The sequence below is a fragment of the Gossypium arboreum genome, chromosome 6 (genome assembly GCF_025698485.1).
Source record: "Gossypium arboreum isolate Shixiya-1 chromosome 6, ASM2569848v2, whole genome shotgun sequence".
Lineage (NCBI taxonomy): Eukaryota > Viridiplantae > Streptophyta > Magnoliopsida > Malvales > Malvaceae > Gossypium > Gossypium arboreum.
In genome coordinates this window covers 9,482,718-9,500,646 of record NC_069075.1, presented here as the reverse complement: position 1 = coordinate 9,500,646, position 17,929 = coordinate 9,482,718, and the positions used below count along the sequence as shown (strand labels likewise).

General features: G+C 35.7%; 1 non-coding gene across 1 annotated transcript; it reads right to left on the bottom strand.

The window, feature by feature from the left end:
- Window positions 1-224: 224 nt before the first annotated feature.
- On the bottom strand, window positions 225-331 carry LOC128294860 (small nucleolar RNA R71). Its single transcript, XR_008285167.1, has one exon. It is a non-coding gene; the product is annotated as a small nucleolar RNA R71 (small nucleolar RNA).
- Window positions 332-17,929: the final 17,598 nt, after the last annotated feature.

Below are 17,929 nucleotides of genomic sequence, written 5' to 3'. Positions count from 1 at the left end.
AGGACGAGGATCCAAACACTCATTTGACAAATTTTCTAGAATTCTGCGACACCTTTAAGATTAATGGTGTTTCTGACGATGCCATTCACCTTCGGTTATTTCCTTTTTCATTACAAAATAAGGCTAAACAGTGGTTGAACTCGTTACCTCGAGGGTCAATCACTACTTGGGAACAAATGACCGAAAATTTTTTACTTAAATATTTTCCACCTGCTAAAACGGCTAAATTAAGGAATGATATCTCTTGTTTTGTATAGATAGATCTAGAAACTCTTTATGATGCATGGGAGAGATACAAGGACTTATTAAGAAGGTGCCCTCACCATGGGTTACCTCTATGGCTGCAGGTTTAGACTTTTTACAATGGTGTGAACCCCTCAACAAGGCAACTTATCTACACAGCCGCCAGTGGAACTTTAAACATCAAAACACCTAAAGAAGCTTATGAATTTATTGAAGAGACGTCACTGAATAACTATCAGTGGCAAGTCATGAGAACAAAGCTGACAAAAGTAGCCAGTGTTTTCAACCTTGACGCCGTCATTATGCTATCTAATCATGTAGAACTTTTAAATAAAAAGATTGATGGTTTGTATGGTTCTACTCAGGTACATCCAGTGATGAGGTGTGATTTAAATGGAGGAGGAGTACACAACACAGATTATCCATCCTTCAACCCTAGCACCGAGGAGGAACAAGTCCACTATATGGTAGTAATTCTAGACCTCAAAATAACTCGTATAGTAACACTTATAATTTAGGTTAGAGGAACCATTCCAATTTCTCATGAGGTGGTCAGGGATTCAAAGGCCACAACATCCTCCAGGTTTTCAACAACCATCTTACCAACAAGAGAAGAAATCGAACCTTGAAAAGATGTTCACAAAATTCATCTCGGTGTCAGAAACTCATTTTCAGAATACCAAAATAGTGCTTAAGAATCATCAAGCATCGATTCAAGGGCTCAAAACTCAAATAGGACAGATTACTAAGTTGATTTCTTAACGACCACAAGGTGGCCTACCAAGTAACACTGAAACTAACCCAAGGGAACAACTTCATGCGATTACTGTTCGAGATGAAGAAGGGTTAGTTGAACCTGAACCAGAACCAAAGCAAGGACTTGTGGTAAGTAATGGTAATGATGGGGTGAACCACAGTAAGTAGAAACTGGTATGCAAAGAGTATAAACCTCGTGTGCCATACCCTAATGCGACATGGAAAGACTACATAGACGAACAATTTGGTAAATTCCTTAAATTATTAAAAAAATTACATATTAACTTACCGTTTATTGAAGCTCTTTCGCAGATGCCAAACACAGTGAAAATTTTAAAGTAGCTCTTGGCTAATAAACTAAAGTTAGATGATGCATCGCATATGGAATTAAACGCAGTTTGCTCAGCCATTTTACAAAATAAGCTACCCAACAAGTTGAAAGATCCGGGGAGTTTTACGATTCCTTGCTTAATTGGTAATTTAAATGTTAACAATGCTTTGGTTGATTTAGGGGCTAGCATTAATGTCATGCCTTATAAAATGTTTAAACAACTAGGTCTTGGGAAACCCAAATAAACTAGGATGAGCATTCAATTGGAAGATAAAACAATTAGATTTTCTAGGGGTATTATTGAAGATGTGATTGTCAAAATTGATAAATTTATATTCCAAATTGATTTTGTTGTTCTAGACATGGAAGAAGACAGTGACGTGTCTTTGATTTTAGGACGACCCTTTTTAGCAACTGCTAGGACTATCATTAATGTCGGCACAGGAGAACTAATACTTCGTGTAGGGGATGACATGATTACTTTCCAAGCTCGTGATTCGATTAAAATATCTAGTAAGCAAGATGGTTATACAAGTTCTGTTGATATAAATAACATTATGGCTCAAACTTTTTTTCAGGAAACCCCTAGTGAGAACGTGATGGAGACACATTCTAGTCCATGTGACAAAAAACAGAACGAGTCATGAGGAACGAAGACTACAAATTGATGAACTAGACGAATGGCGAACACATTTCAATGAGAAACCAAAAGCACACGATAAATCAAAGCAACACCACGACAAGCGCAGGGATGAAACAATGCAATTTAAGGTTGGGGAAAAAGTATTGTTAGATGAAAAGTACCATCGAATTGTTACTTTAGAGCACAATACAAACGGAGCAATTCCTTTCATGGTATTGAAAACCTTCCCACATGGTACAGTCGAGGTAACACACACTGAATTCGAAACTTTCAAGGTAAATAATACTTGACTCAGACTTTATTTTGATAAAATTGATAGCAGAGGTAAGGAGTTTCAACTCTTCAATCCATCGTAATCACACGAAATTGAGGTAAGTCAAGCTTAGACTTTAAATAAGCTCTTCTCGAGAGGTAACCCGAGCACTAACACCACTAACTAGTTCATTTTAGCTATTTTTCGTGTATTTTATACAGGTACAGTGACCCACACGGCCTGGACACATGGGCATGTCCTTGACCATGTGAAAACAGGGCTAAAAATTCCCAAGTTTCAAGCCACACGGGCGTGCGACACGGCCATGTGGACCACACAGCCTGGAAACACAAGCGTGTCCTAGGCCGTGTAAAAATTGGAGCTAAATTTTTAAAATTTTAAACAAGTCAGAGTTACACGGATAAGGCACACGGCCGTGTGTTCGTACACACGGGTGTGTGGGATACCACATGGGCGTGGGAGAAGCGAAGGATAAGGAACACGGTCGTGCAACACAGCCATGTAACCCACACGAGCGTGTCCCCAAGCCATGTGACGATTGAGCATTCAATTTTCGCGATTAACATAGGCTAAACTCTAGCCACATGGGTGTGTGACACGGTTGTGTGGCCCAACACGTGGCCTTAACACGATCGTGCCCCTACTTTAACCTCCCAAACCCTAATTTTTTTTCCTTTCTTTTCTTTGTCTTCTTCTTCCTTACACCTCCGCCACAGCTTCCTTTTTCTCCACTACTCTAGCCATCATCGACCACAGCCGATCACCCCCCTCTTCACCTTCCTCACCCCAAAGCTATTTTCCCCCACCCTTACGCCTCACGCACACATATCACCTTCCCCCATCTGATCCCCCAACCTTTCCCCCTTGTCCCTTCCAAAACCAAACCGACCACACCAGCAGCCCCCTCCCCCATCTGACCGACCCTCTCTCGCTTCTCTTTCACCGTCGGCCACCTACCACCATCCCCTCCACCATAACAATCGGTTCTTGCATTCTCTTTTCTTTATTATTTATTTATTTATTTATTTTCTTTTCTTTTATTAAGTGAGATTTATTTTTAATTTTGTTGATTCTTAGTAGTTATAATATTATTTCTGAATAGCTGGGATTGGGGATTGCACTATATTGCTTCTTGATTTTCGTTCACCTACTATTTTACGCATAAAACCTTTGATATTTGGGTGGGCTTAGTGTGTCATCAATATTAAGGTCTTTAACACTTATTTTTTTCATTGCATTGGTTTTTATTTTTATTATTAATATTGCTCATTAATTAAATACACTGTTAGTTATTTATTTTCTGTTAGTTTTGACATGTTCAATTATTAGTGCATATAGGACTAGATTATACATGCCAACCATTTTTATTTTATCACACTAGAGTCTTCCAAGTCACACTTTTGTCTTATTCACATTTCTCCTCCTCAGTTTCTCGATAGTTTTGATTGGTGATATATATTCTTGTTTTACTAATATTGAACTATTCTACTTTCAGGAATACCATGACAAACACACGAGGCAAGAAAACTGTCGTTCCCACTTAGAAAAAGTGAAAGGGTCCCGGTGCAAGCTCTTCGAGCACTTCCACCGAAGCTCGCCATCTTCTGCTTTGATTCTCGTCAAGCCCACCTAAAGACCTGTTCCAGCTCTTGCGTGTGTGATTGCTAGGTTTGGGACGATGTATTGACTGGGCTACATTGGAACAGGTCGGACTAGTTGATGAGGTTCGTACTTTAATTACTACGGCACCATGGGACCGTTTCTTTGATATCGTCGAGCCCACATACATGGAGCTTACTCTAGAGTTTTGCTCGACATTCCACCTTCAGCGAGTGATGTCATCACATGACGAGCATGGTACCATTACATTCTGACTTGGTAGCTTAGTGTAACATATGAGCGTCCCTGAGTTTGGCACAGCTTTAGGCATCTAAACCGACGAGTTTATAGGTGCCAATAACTTTCTTCACCTCCACTGTCACATACATCACTCACCTTCGTGCTGTTGAATGGATCTCACAGCTAGTCAGATCCATTATGATGCGAGTCACTCGAAGGTGACATCTTTTTCTTCGGCTCTATGATACATTCATGCCTTATTAACTCACACCTTGACTGGGAAGAGAGAGAGCACCAGAGTAGTTAGCACCACCGATGCTTATTTCCTATGGAGCATCGCCACTAGTCACGTCTTTGATCTAGCATATTTTATAGCGCTTGCTTTTAGCCATTAGACGGACTGCCATAGGAGGGGCCCCATTTGCCTTGGCCCCTGCGTGTGTAACGCCCCAATTTTCGGGAATCCTGTGAATGTTGGCATAAGTTTAATTATGTTAGTGGGCCTCTAGAAAGCCCAAACTTAAGATAGAACCCGACAATTTTAGTTAATTTTGTTCCATAACAAAAGGGGTGAAATTATGAAATAGAACCTATGTGAAAATGTTTGAAAATGCTATAGGCTAAATTGAAGTGGCCAAATAAATAGGAGTGCAAAATAGGAGGATTTGCATGACAAACCTCCCATTTTACATGAAGTGGCCAGCCATCATGTTGTTGTAGGCAAAATGTGCACTTGATATCCATAATTTATAGTACAAATTGATACAAATTGATAATAGGTTAGGTAAATGTTCCATGATAATAGGTTAGGTAAATGTTCCATGATAATGGGTTAGGTAAATGTTTCATGATAATGGGTTAGGTAAATGTTTCATGATAAGAATTTCATGTCTTTTGTATTAAAGAATTAAATGGATGAAATATGAAGTTTTATTAAAAGAAAAAGGGGTGAAAAGAACAAAGTTTTGTCCATCTTTGTTCATCATAGCTGAAAGTTAGAGAAGAGAAAGGAGAGGAGAAAGCTCTTGAGTGTTCGGTCACCTGGGGAAGAAAATTGAAGGTAAGTTCATGGTAGTTGGCTTCTAACTTGATGTTCATGAGTTCATCTTGATTCTACCTTAACTCTTGAAGCATATTTTTGTTTTTGGTTGTATTGTGAGCATTTGGTCATGAATTAAAATGAAGGAAATGGTTGTTGTTTCATGTTCTTTTGATGAAAAATGGAAGATAAGTGAAGTTGAGCCAAACAAATGAACATGCATGTGCCTTAGATGCTAAAGGGAAAAATCGGCTAACATGTTGTGCTTTAAAATGATGAAATGGAGATTATACTTAAGTAAAATCATAGATATGTGATGATTGATTGGTGATATACATGTTTAAATAACATGCATGCAAGTTATGTGTGAAAGAGTGAATTTGGTAATAAATCTGCTTGGGACAGCAGCAGTAACGTGACTTTGGAAAATCACCATAAATTGTGGGAGATGAATTAGAAGCTGAATAAATTATGTAATTAAATCTTGTTGAGTCTAGTTTCAAATGAAATAAACGAGAACATATTTTGAATTCTGTACAATGAGAAATTTGATTCGTAATGAAGAGTGGTCAGATTAGTCAAACAGTGAAACATGCGAAACTTTGAGAAAAATCTGGTATTAATTGGCCAAACCAAAAATATTGAAAATTTTATGGATAGAAGATATATGAGTATATTTTTAGGGAAAATTAACGACACTTGATTTGGAGTTTCGTAGCTCCAGTTATAAATGATTTAGTGACTGTTGCTCAGGAAAACAGCTTGCAGTGAAATTATGATTATGTGGTAAACATTGACAAAAATTTGTTAATGAGTTGCTTATTGATTTCTTATAAGCTTACTATGATCTGTAGGTGTGGTTGGCGAATATTGTAAGGGGTTAATCGTAGTTCGTATTTGAATAGTTAGATTAATGTGTTAGTAATCCAATTGTAGGCGCTTAGTGTGTGGATCTCAATCAAGATATCGTCGCAAGCAGTGTGTAACTAACACCCTCTTTCTTAGTCTGGATCGGCAAAAGTCGAAAAGCGAAATGCTGAAAACGGTATTTTGTAGATTTGCGAGTGTGCGAATGCTCGTGAGGTAAATCGATTAATGTTTTTGGTAAGCTGCAAAATTTGGACCGCAAAGTGCATGATTTACGTGCCCTCGATATTTTTGGGCTTAATGGGCCAAAATTGGAATGATGGGCCAGTGGGCCCAATTTGGTAAGAACCCTCGATGCGTGATTACATTAGTACGTGAAAAGTAAGAATATGCATGAAAACCCTAAAATAGATAAATTACTGAAATACCTTTAAAAGTGGAAAATTTACAGTTTTACCCCTAGTAGATAAATTATCGAAATACTTCTAGGGTTAAATTGACCTAAATGCATGTTTGACTGTTGTTATTTACTGCATGCCATGTTGTTATTATCTGATGCATGGGATTGGGATATTGACGGAGGAAGTACTGAAAGTGGCTTGTCCACATCTTGGAGGTTTTGCCTCAATTCTTTGTTAATCGAGCAGACAAGGTGCAAGCTGTGGAGTGTTAAATTTGGGTGGGTTGAGCTATTCCCCACATGGAGTGTATGGCTGATGCGGGTGGAGTGTACTTGGTTGGTGGGTTGAGTAGTCTCCCAAATGGGCTTGCATATGTTATTGATGTTGCATGTATTTCCAAATGGGCCTATGGGCCATCTTGTTATCTGAATAAGGGCTAAGGCCCGTTTATTATGTCTGAAAAGGGCTCGGCCCGATACCACTGCACATACTGAATGGGCTTAGGCCTAATGGGCTTGAGCTAACTTGGGCTTTGAATGGGTTTTCCTTACACACTGAGTTTCCCCAAACTTACCCCTTTTATTTTCATCCACGCAGGAAATCCCCAACCATAGTGGGCTTGGAGCTATGAGGGAATTCGGAGTGGCCACTCGTTCTGAAAGTTTGATTTTCTTCTGGTGAACTAGACATCCTTTTTTTTACGTTTGAAGTTTTAGGTTTTTAAATGTAATAAGGCCGCTTAATTATTTTTGATGGTGTTAATATGTGTTACTAAGATAAGTATTACTTATTTTAACTATTGAAGTTGGAAAGCTTTAGGGCGCGTTTTCAAAAACAACAATTGATTTCAAAATAATACGACAACAAGCAAAGCTTCCGCAATGAAAGTATTTTCCAAAATTAATCACTTTTCCTAAAAATGACTTAATCAAAATCAGTTTCCTAGAAATATCCATGACGTTAAGGTGTGGCAATAGCGGTATGCATGTCTAAGATTGGATCCGAAGGGAGCTTGGTACTTAAGCAATCCGATGGACTCACCACCTCTTTTCCGGTTTCCTACCTGGTGCACAGCTTCCATTCACTTTAACCTTTAATGAATTAATCTTTTGAACATCAAGTACGATTTTCTGGACTTAGAATGGAAAATTTTTTTTAACGTTTTTGATGTGGCATGCCAGATCCGGCCATAACTTCTGGGCCGGGTTTGGGGTGCTACAACGTGACTTGCCTCGCTCAACACTTCGACCTCTTTGACACTCTAGAGACGTCATCAGCAGTCACACTAGTAGGCCAGATGTGTCCTCAAGGAATATCTAGTATGATCCACATAAGGATGATAAAATGACACGATGGAATTGACCCCCCTCAGTAGAGACTCGTCCATTCTGATGACCAGAACGAGCCAGAGGACATTACTGATAATGTCCCTCCCTCTCACGAGGACCTACACCCACCACCACCACCACTGAGTCACCGACCTCCTGCTGCCACTTTGACAGACATATCCGAGCGACTCACTCGCTTTGGGCAGTAGTGTTTTAAGTGATTAACAGCATCGATGCCGCTCTTCAACAAATTTGCCACCACCTCCACATCTCTCCTTCGGCACCGTTGACCCACGGGGCATCCGATGATGAGGACCTCTAAGTCCCTTTATTTATTTATTTATTATTATTATTTTCATTTAAATTATATTTTGATTTTTATCTATTTTTGAAGACTTATGTTTTATATTTTTAACTATATTTATCTTTATGTTTTTTCTCGAGTAACCCTTTGATTATCTTCCACAGTTGTGTTTATTTTTTTACTAGTAACTCAGAATCATGCCTTTCATTAGCACTATCTACAATTCTAGCGTTTGCTATTCCAAGGATTTCATCCAAAAATTCAAGGCAGTTTCGCTTCTCTCCCTCTCTTCTGATATTATGATTATATTGTTATTATGTATCTTTGTACATTGAGGACAATATACATCTTAAGTGTGGGGAGATTATTTAGATGATTATTAGAAAATCCCTGAATTTTTATCTTGTTCTCAAATAATTTTCTCATCTTATTATTAGAGCAAATTCTAATTGATTTATGATTTTTATTGATATGTTTTGAATTAAATCCTAGGTAATTGTGCATTGATTGTTTAACTTTAAGACATTAGAAAATCAAGCATGATAAGTTGAAACTTTTGAGAATTAAAATTGCTAGGTTGTTCCCTTGAATTGGGGTATTATCTTAATTTTTGAATTCATAGGATTGGCATCAAATATCTATAATCTTCGTAAGATTTTGAGCCTTTTAGAGCATATATCTTTGTTGCTCACTGATTTTATTAGTTATGAGTGTGTCAACATTGATTTGTTATTCTAGAACTTGCTTTGATTATGCATGTTAAGACCACACCTTTGATTTGATATACTTAAATGATAAAGCCACTTAGGTTTCAACCCATTTACTCCACAAAAAGCTTACCCACATAATTCACTCCTAGTGAACCCCTTTGAGCCTTAACTATTATTTCCTAGTTTTCCCCTTAATAATCCTTTTTGATTCGTTAAGAATTTCTCCCTTTTCATTGACTCCTTTTTATCGAGATTTGATTTGATTAGTTACCTAACTATGTTCGTTCATTCCAGTTGCTGAATTATTTCTTATTATATATTTTCCTTTAAATACTTGTTCTTATACTTAAAAAAATGTATACTCATATTCATTCAATTGCATATCGTTCTAAAGAGCTTGGGTAAGTTAAAGTTGTTATATTGAGAAAAAGCTCACATCATTAGTTTCGGATAATTCAAATTTTGGCATTTTTTTGTAATTCAGTGATTAGCTTTTTTTTTCTAAGTTTGGTAATGTATTAAATTAGTGTCGATTCTAACCCTCTTTTTCAGCCTTTATCCACACCTTTAACCTAAGTCCCATTACAACCTGGTTAAAGACCTTTTGATTTGTGTATCATCTCATTCATAGTGGTGGAGATTTGATTTTCATGCAAGCTTATGGTAATAACTTTTCATGTTTGACTATTGAGTGTTTAATTATTGAACCTTAAACACTTTGAGTGATTTGAGTAAATCATTAGTGAGGATGTCAACCTTGTCAATTTGGAATTAAAGGTGATTACTTAGATAAAGGGGGATACCTATAATTTTATGATTGAAATGCTCAATTTGGATTGTTTGAAACTTTAATGTTCTTTTAGTTAAGCTCTTAACGTTTAATTACTTATGGATTATTTCGAACATTATCAATGAGAATTATAAGTTGAGAAGAATTTATTTTAATTGTGAGTTGAGGATTTTGCTTTACGACAAACAAATGCTTAAGTGTGGGGATATTTGATAAACCGTAATATATACATATTTTTACCCCATGCTTGGCATATTTATGAATGTTTTTTCCTTAATTTTAATAAATTTGATGCTCCTAATCATTTAATTTCATGTTTATACTCAAGAGAGCTTAGAATAGCAAAAATAGCAAGAAACGGGCCAAAAATGGACAAATTGGGACTAATTCAATGTTTCACACAGCCTAGGCACTTCCATACGGGCAATTCACACACCCGTGTGTGAAACATGGGTAGACCACATGCCCGTGTTTTATGGACATGTCAACATGAAACCAAGTTAGAATTACATACAGCCTGAGCATTTTCACACGGACGTGGCACACGGCCATGTCCCTATCGAGCCTAAGTCTAATTCTACTAGGAAAAGGCTAATTTTGGGTTAATTTGGGCATTCCAAAGTCTATATAAACACCCTAGAAGAGGATTAAAGACACACGCAGGGTAGAAATCAGAAAATACCTTATGACAGCCATCAGAATCAACTCGGAGGCAGGATCTACATCAAAACTAAAGATTTCCATTCAATTCCTTAAGGGTTCTTTGGGTTTCTTTATGTTCTGTTATTTTCTAAATCTTGAGATGTTTTCCATCATTATGAACTAAACTCCCTAAATACCTAAGGGAGATGAAACCTAAGACGGATCTTATTACTATTTGAATTATATGATAAATACTTGTTCTTATTCTTAATTGTGAGTTTTAAATTCTTGTTTTAATATTCTAGGATATTAATTCAGGTTTTTGATATACTTATTCAGTGGAGCAAAAGTCCCTATTTAAGAGTAGATCGTTCATAATTAAGCGGAGTTGCATGTAATCCTAGAGATAGGACGACATAAATCTGCTGGATTAGAGTCAAATCTAATAAGGGAATCCATAGATCGAGTTAATGCGACAATAGGGGTTTTAATTAGAAAGAGATTTCAATTAATCAACCTAGATTCAGTTGTTCTTAGTCTCAAGAGGGATATTAACATAAATCCGGTATTTCTACAGATTAACTCAAGTGAATAAATCATCTAATTCAAAGGTAATAGGTGAAGTCTAGGTGGATTCTTCCTTAGGTATTGTCTTCTCCATCGGTTTTCCTAAAGTATTTTACAACTTTTATCTCTGTATTAGTCTCAGTTAATTAGATAGTTAATTTTAGTTTTTAAAACATCCCTTCGATTCTCAGGCTAGATAATAAAAAAATAGTAATTACTAGTACTTTTAGTCCTTGTGGATACGATATTTCCGGTCTCACCTCAACTATACTGCTATTCGATACGTGCGCTTGCCTTAGTCGAATTTTTAGTTAGTTTTACGACCATCAGGCATCATAAATTTGTTGAAAAAATAACAGTCTTGCTTTCAATTCAGCTATTATCAAACCATCATCAGACATAGCCATATGCACATTCATTGAACGCAAAGCAAACAGTGATTTTCTGCTTAAAGCATTAGCAACAACATTAGCCTTTCCTTGGTGATAGTTAATCACAAGCTCATAGTCTTTTAGCAATTCTAACCATTGGTGTTGTCTCAAGTTTAGATCTTTCTAAGTCATCAAGTATTTCTGGCTTTTGTGATAAGAATAAACATGACATTTCTCACCGAACAGATAATGGCGCCATATCTTTAATGCAAACACAATAGCTGCCAATTCTAGGTCGTGTGTCGGATAGTTCCTTTCATGCGGCTTTAACTATCTCAGGGCATAAGCTATAACTCTGCCTTCTTGCATTAAAACATAGCCCAAACCATTTAAAGATACATCACTATAAATAAAAAATTCTTTACTCGATTTTGGTTGAACTAGCACTAGAGCTTCGGTTAAGAGGGCTTTCAACTGATCAAAGCTTTTCTGACACTTTTCTGACCACTCAAACTTAACATCTTTCTGTAATAGCTTTGTCATCGGGGCTGCAATCATAGAGAAGCCTTTCATGAACCGTCTATAATAACCAGCAAGTCCCAAAAAGATTCGAACTTTAGAAACATTCTTAGGAGGATTCCAATCGAGTATGGCTGAAATTTGACTCGGATCAACCTAAGTACCCGATGCTGATACAACATGGCCCAAAAAACTGACTTCACTTAACCAGAACTCATATTTACTAAAATTCGCATACAACTGCTTATCTCACAAAGTCTGTAACACAAGTCTCAAATGTTCGGCATGTTCAGCTTCATCACGAGAGTAGATCAAAATGTCATCTATAAACACAACCACAAACTGATCCAGATACAGTCTGAGGATTCGATTCATCAAATCCATGAAAATAGTAGGTGCATTAGTAAGTTCAAAAGGCATAACCAAAAACTTGTAGTGTCCGTACCTCGTTCGAAAAGCAGTCTTTGGAACGTCGGAGTCTTTAACTCGCAACTGATAATAGCTTATCTCAAATCTATCCTTAAAAACACTGTAGCCCATTTCAATTGATCAAACAGATCATCAATCCGTGGAAACAGATACTTATTCTTTATAGTCACCTTATTGAGTTGTCTATAATCAATGCACATTCTCATAGTTCCATCTTTCTTTTTCAAAAACAGTACTGGTGCACCCCAAGGAGAGAAACTTGGATGCGCAAAACCTCTATCTGTCAAATCTTGCAACTGAGCTTTCAATTTTTTTAATTCTGTAGGTTCCATTCTATACGGAGCTATGGATATCAGAGTCTTCCCAGGCATTAACTCAATACCAAACTCTACCTGCCGAATAGGTGGCAAACCCGGTAATTCTTCAGGAAATACATCCGGATACTAGCACACAACATGTACTAATTCAATGTTCCTTTTGGCCACTTTACTATCAAACACATACACAAAGTAAGCTTCGCAGCCTTTTCTCACATATTTTTGAGCTAACATCGAAGAAATCACTGCTGGTAACCCATTCAGATCATTAGATTCAATTTGAATAATCTCATCATTCTTGCACCGTAAATCAATAGTCTTTCTTTTGCAATTTATGACAGCATCATGCAAAGTCAACCAGTCCATACCCAAAATTATGTCGAACTCATCAAATGGAAACAACATCAAATCAGCCGAAAAGCACAAATCTCGAACCATCAAAGGACAATTCTTACACACTTTTTCAACCATAACACACTGGCCCAAGGGGTTTGGCACTCTAATCACAAACTCAGTAGACTCAACAGGCAGAGCCTTACTGAATACTAATGTCTTACACACATAAGAAAGAGTAGAACCAGGATCAATCAATGCAATTACATTAGTATCATAAAAAGTGAATGTACCAGTAATGACATCTGGGATGAAGCCTCCTCTCGCGCGCTAATAGCATAGGCTCTAGCAGGTGTACGAGACTCAGATCTGACTGCTGTATCTTTAGTCCCTCTCTGACTGCCACTCACATTACTTGCATTTCTGGGTGGTCTACCTCGAGCTGCAGTATTACCCGATCTTGTATTCTGTACTGGATTTTTTTCAGCTAACATTGGGTAATCACGAATATAATGATCCATCGATCCACATTTAAAACAAGCCCGATCAAGCAATCTGCAACTGCCAGGATGTCGTTTGCTGCAGTGTTTACACTCGGGTTGGTTTGATCTGACATTTCCCATACTAGCTACTAAGGTAGTTCTCAAGCTCATAGGTGGTGTCCTCTGATCCCGTCTAGAACAAACCGAAGTGGCTTTAGAACGGCTGAGATCATCTCGAAACTTCTTTGGTGCAGACTGGAATGGCTTATCGGATGTTCTTTTATGTTCTTCTCGCTTCAAAGTCAGCTTTTCTTTTCTCTTTCCCGAGTTCTTTAGCTTTACAGGCTCGCTCAACCAGTATATGCCAACTAACAGTTTGATGTCTTCGTTCAACCCATCTTTAAATCTTTTACACATTATGGCTTCAGCAGAAACACACTCTCGGGTATATCGGCTGAGTCTCACAAATTTTCGCTCATATTTTGTCACGGTCATTCGACCCTGTTTCAGCTCAAGAAATTCTTTACACTTCTGATTAATAAATCTCTGACGATATACTTCTTACAGAACTCAGTCCAGAAAAAGTCCCAGGTAACCCGCTCTTTCAGAACCACCGATACTAGGGTATTCCACCAGTGATATGCTGTGTCTCGAAGCAAAGATATGGCACATTTCAAACACTCATCCGGGGTACAGGACAGCTCATCAAACACACGGATAGTATTATCAAGCCAGAACTTAGTCCGCTCAGTATTATCATCATCAGTAGCTTTAAACTCTTCAGCCCCGTGTTTTTTAATTTTATCTGCAGGTGGCTTATATAATCTCAGCGGATCACTTACTTGAGGTACAATAGGCATTGAAGATGGACTAGTCGAGGGTAGAGGTTGTTGTGCAGCCAGGTTAGTCCGGATATACTGAGTAAGCCAGTCATTCATCATTTGGTAAAAGACTTGTCTAGCCTCTCCTTCCTAGTTACTTGAAATTGGTCGAGAATCAACCGACGTTGTCCCTTGCGCGGGAGCAGACGCTACACTTTCGACATCATCAGCTACAGCTCTGTCGGGATCCATTTACTATATGAAAACACATTTGCAAATGTCAGAAGTCATCACACTATCGCAGTATATAATGTGGCATGTATAGCTAGTCTCACACGCTCTACGTTAGTCCTAGAACCGACTAAACCGTAGCTCTGATACCAATAAAAATATAACACCCCTAACTCCTGTCTGTCGTCGGATTAGGGTTACGAGGCATTAATGAAAAAAACACATTTACTAATAATCACACACACATACACACACACATATATATAAGTCATATCCGAGTGTCTTACCCAATTCTGAATGGTTCATCGGGTAAATCTAAGTTGTGATCAAATGTATAAAATGAGCTAAATGGGCAAGTATGGGTTAGCTTGTTGTCTACTTGAAATATGGTAAGTATGTGACTTGAAACATGTTGCAAATTATGTATAATGCAAATGTGGATTTCATGTGAATTTAGTATGAATATTTGGCTTTTAATACATATTTATATGTAATTATGACCATGCATATTCGGCCAAATAAGATGTACATATTCATAATGTTTTATTATGATTTTCGAGCTTATTTTCATGAGTGTATATATAAATGATTAAATAATGACTTCATAGATTTGGAAGTTTAATGAGATTTGGTTAATTTTGCTTATGTGAGTATTCGGCTAAGATATAGAATATGTATGAAAATGTATTAATCATGTATTTGTAATTTAAGGTTAAGCATGTATCGTTAATACAATTTGGTTTGGTTTAAAAATGAGATATTTATATCATTGTGCTATTTATTTGCTTATGAGTTACTAAGCTAAGTTAGAATGTTTACCCTGTTTTATAGATTTTAGATTCACGTTACAAGCTCGGAGATCGTCAGAAAAGTTCATCACACTATCTACTACTTTGGTACTTAAAAAGTTGAACTTGAATTATGGCATGTATAGGCTAGATTACATTTTGAAATAATGAACTCGCACACATATATCAGAATCACATATCGATGCCATGGTCTTACTCGCACACATATATCGGAATCCAATGTCATGACATATGTATCCTAACTATTCTTAAGGTTCATACGGGGCTTTCGGACGTCGTAACTCGGTCAAAACGAATTCAGAAATGTAATGGCCAAGCTTTCTCATATTCGTCCATAACATGTATAAAGTCATACATTTCATACCAATATATATTAAAAACATAAATTCAATTAAATAATAATCATGATTTAATTAAAGATAATATAATTTACAAATCATATTAAAAATAACTCAATAATATTCGAATACCTAGAAGAAATCAAACCATTTATAACTTATTTTACTCTAGCACATCTTAAACACTTTAAAATGTTTACATTATACTTTATTCAATAGCAAAAACATACAATATTATCAACTTTATTAAATGGTCTTATAAATAACTCATATAGTTAACTGTAATTTAATAATGAACTTCCATCCAAAATACATCAAACAACTATGTTTATTCACTTAAACCAAATCTGTATATTTAACTTTTAACTACAATTTAGCACGTCTATTTGCTTATAAACTTACCTCGGACGATACAGAACAGAACAAGGCAACTAGTTGACAACTTTCGTTTTCCCCCGATCCAAATTCGATTTCTTTGGTTCTTGATCTAAACATATTCAAATTAAGCTCATTCAAACATATTTTCATTCAATTTAGTCCAAAAACACATAAATGGGCAAATTACCATTTTACCCCTAACATTTACACTTTTTGCAGTTTAGTCTCTATTGCACAAAATAGAAAATATGCAAAATTTCCCTATACCCATGTTGGGCCGAATATTCCTAGTGTTCATACAAGTCCATATGTTTCATTTATTTCACATTTTTGTCCCTCAAATTACTATTTTTGCAATTTAGTCCTAATTACTCAAAATCATCAAAAACCTCCAATACAAAACATGTTAATCTAAAACATATCTTTCATTTTTTCATCATCAAACAACAAAAATCACAAGCTATCATCAATGGAATAACTCAAAATATTCATCAAAATAAAAAATTCAAGCATGGATTTTGTAGTACTCGAAGCAACGATCTAAAAAACATAGAAATTATCAAAAACCAAACAAAAACGAACCTTGATTGAGCTTGAGTAAGTGCCGAACCTAGCTTTCTCTTATTTCTTTCCTTTATTTATGTTTTCGGTGGATGATAATGTAAGAACATGGCTTTATTTTTTTTTATGTTATAAGATATATAATAACTTAATATTTATTTTACCTTTTTAACCTTAGTTAAAAACATTATACTTTCACTTATAAATGTCCATTGCCGTCCACCCATTTTAATAATGGTCTAATTACCTCATAAAGGCTTCCATTTAAAAAGCCAATAGCGTTTTGGCCCTTTATACATTAAACTATCAAAATTTTAATTTACGCGATTAAGTCCTTTTATTTAATCGGATACCTAAACAACAAAATTAAGTCACAAAATTTTCATAGATATAAATTTCATATATATAAATAAATAAAATAAATTCAATTAAATAATAATCATGATTTCATTAAAGATAATATAATTTACAAATCATATTAAAAACAACTCAATAATATTCGAATACTTAGAAGAAATCAAACCATTTATAACTTATTTTACTCTAGCACATCTTAAACACTTTAAAATGTTTACATAATATTATCTTACAAAATATATCCATGTGCTGCTCCTTGGAATGAATTGTATGTATAGTAATATATTAAATTTTGTATATTTTAATTAAATATAAATATTTATTGAATAACATTCAAATTAGTTTGCTCAAATATTTTATGTATGCTTATAGTGCATTTTCAATAATTAAAGGAGAGGAAAACTATTATATTAAGTAGATCATGCTTTTTAAAGGATTTATTTACCATCTTTTTGTTTAAAATATATGTTAGCTATTTTGTTACCAATTTCATGGAAACATTGTCGTTTTTTGTCGTTCTCCCCCGTTTATAGTATTATCAACTTTATTAAATGGTCTTATAAATAAGTCATATAGTTAACTGTAATGTAATAATGAACCTCCATCCAAAATACATCAAACAACTATGTTTATTCAATTAAACCAAATCCGCATATTTAACATTTAACTACAATTTAGCACGTCTATTTGCTTATAAACTTACCTCGGACGATATAGAACAGAATGGGGCAGTTAGTCGACAACTTTCGTTTTCCCCCGATCCAAATCTAATTTCTTTGGTTCTTGATCTAAACATATTCAAATTAAGCTCATTCAAACATATTTTCATTCAATTTAGTCCAAAAACACATAAATAGGAAAATTACCATTTTACCCCTAACATTTACACTTTTTACAATTTTTCCCTATTGCACAAAACACAAAATATGCAAAATCTCCCTATACCCATGTTTGGCCGAATATTCCTAGTGTTCATACAAGTCCATATGTTTCATTTATTTAGCATTTTAGTCCCTCAAATTATTATTTTTGCAATTTAGTCCTAATTACTCAAAATCATCAAAACCTCCAATACAAAACATGTTAATCTAAAACATATCTTTCATTTTTCATCATCAAACAACAAAAATCACAAGCTCTCATCAATGGAATAACTCAAAATATTCATCAAAATAAAAAATTCAAGCATGGGTTTTGTAGTACTTGAAGCAACAATCTCAAAAACGTAGAAATTATTAAAAACCGAACA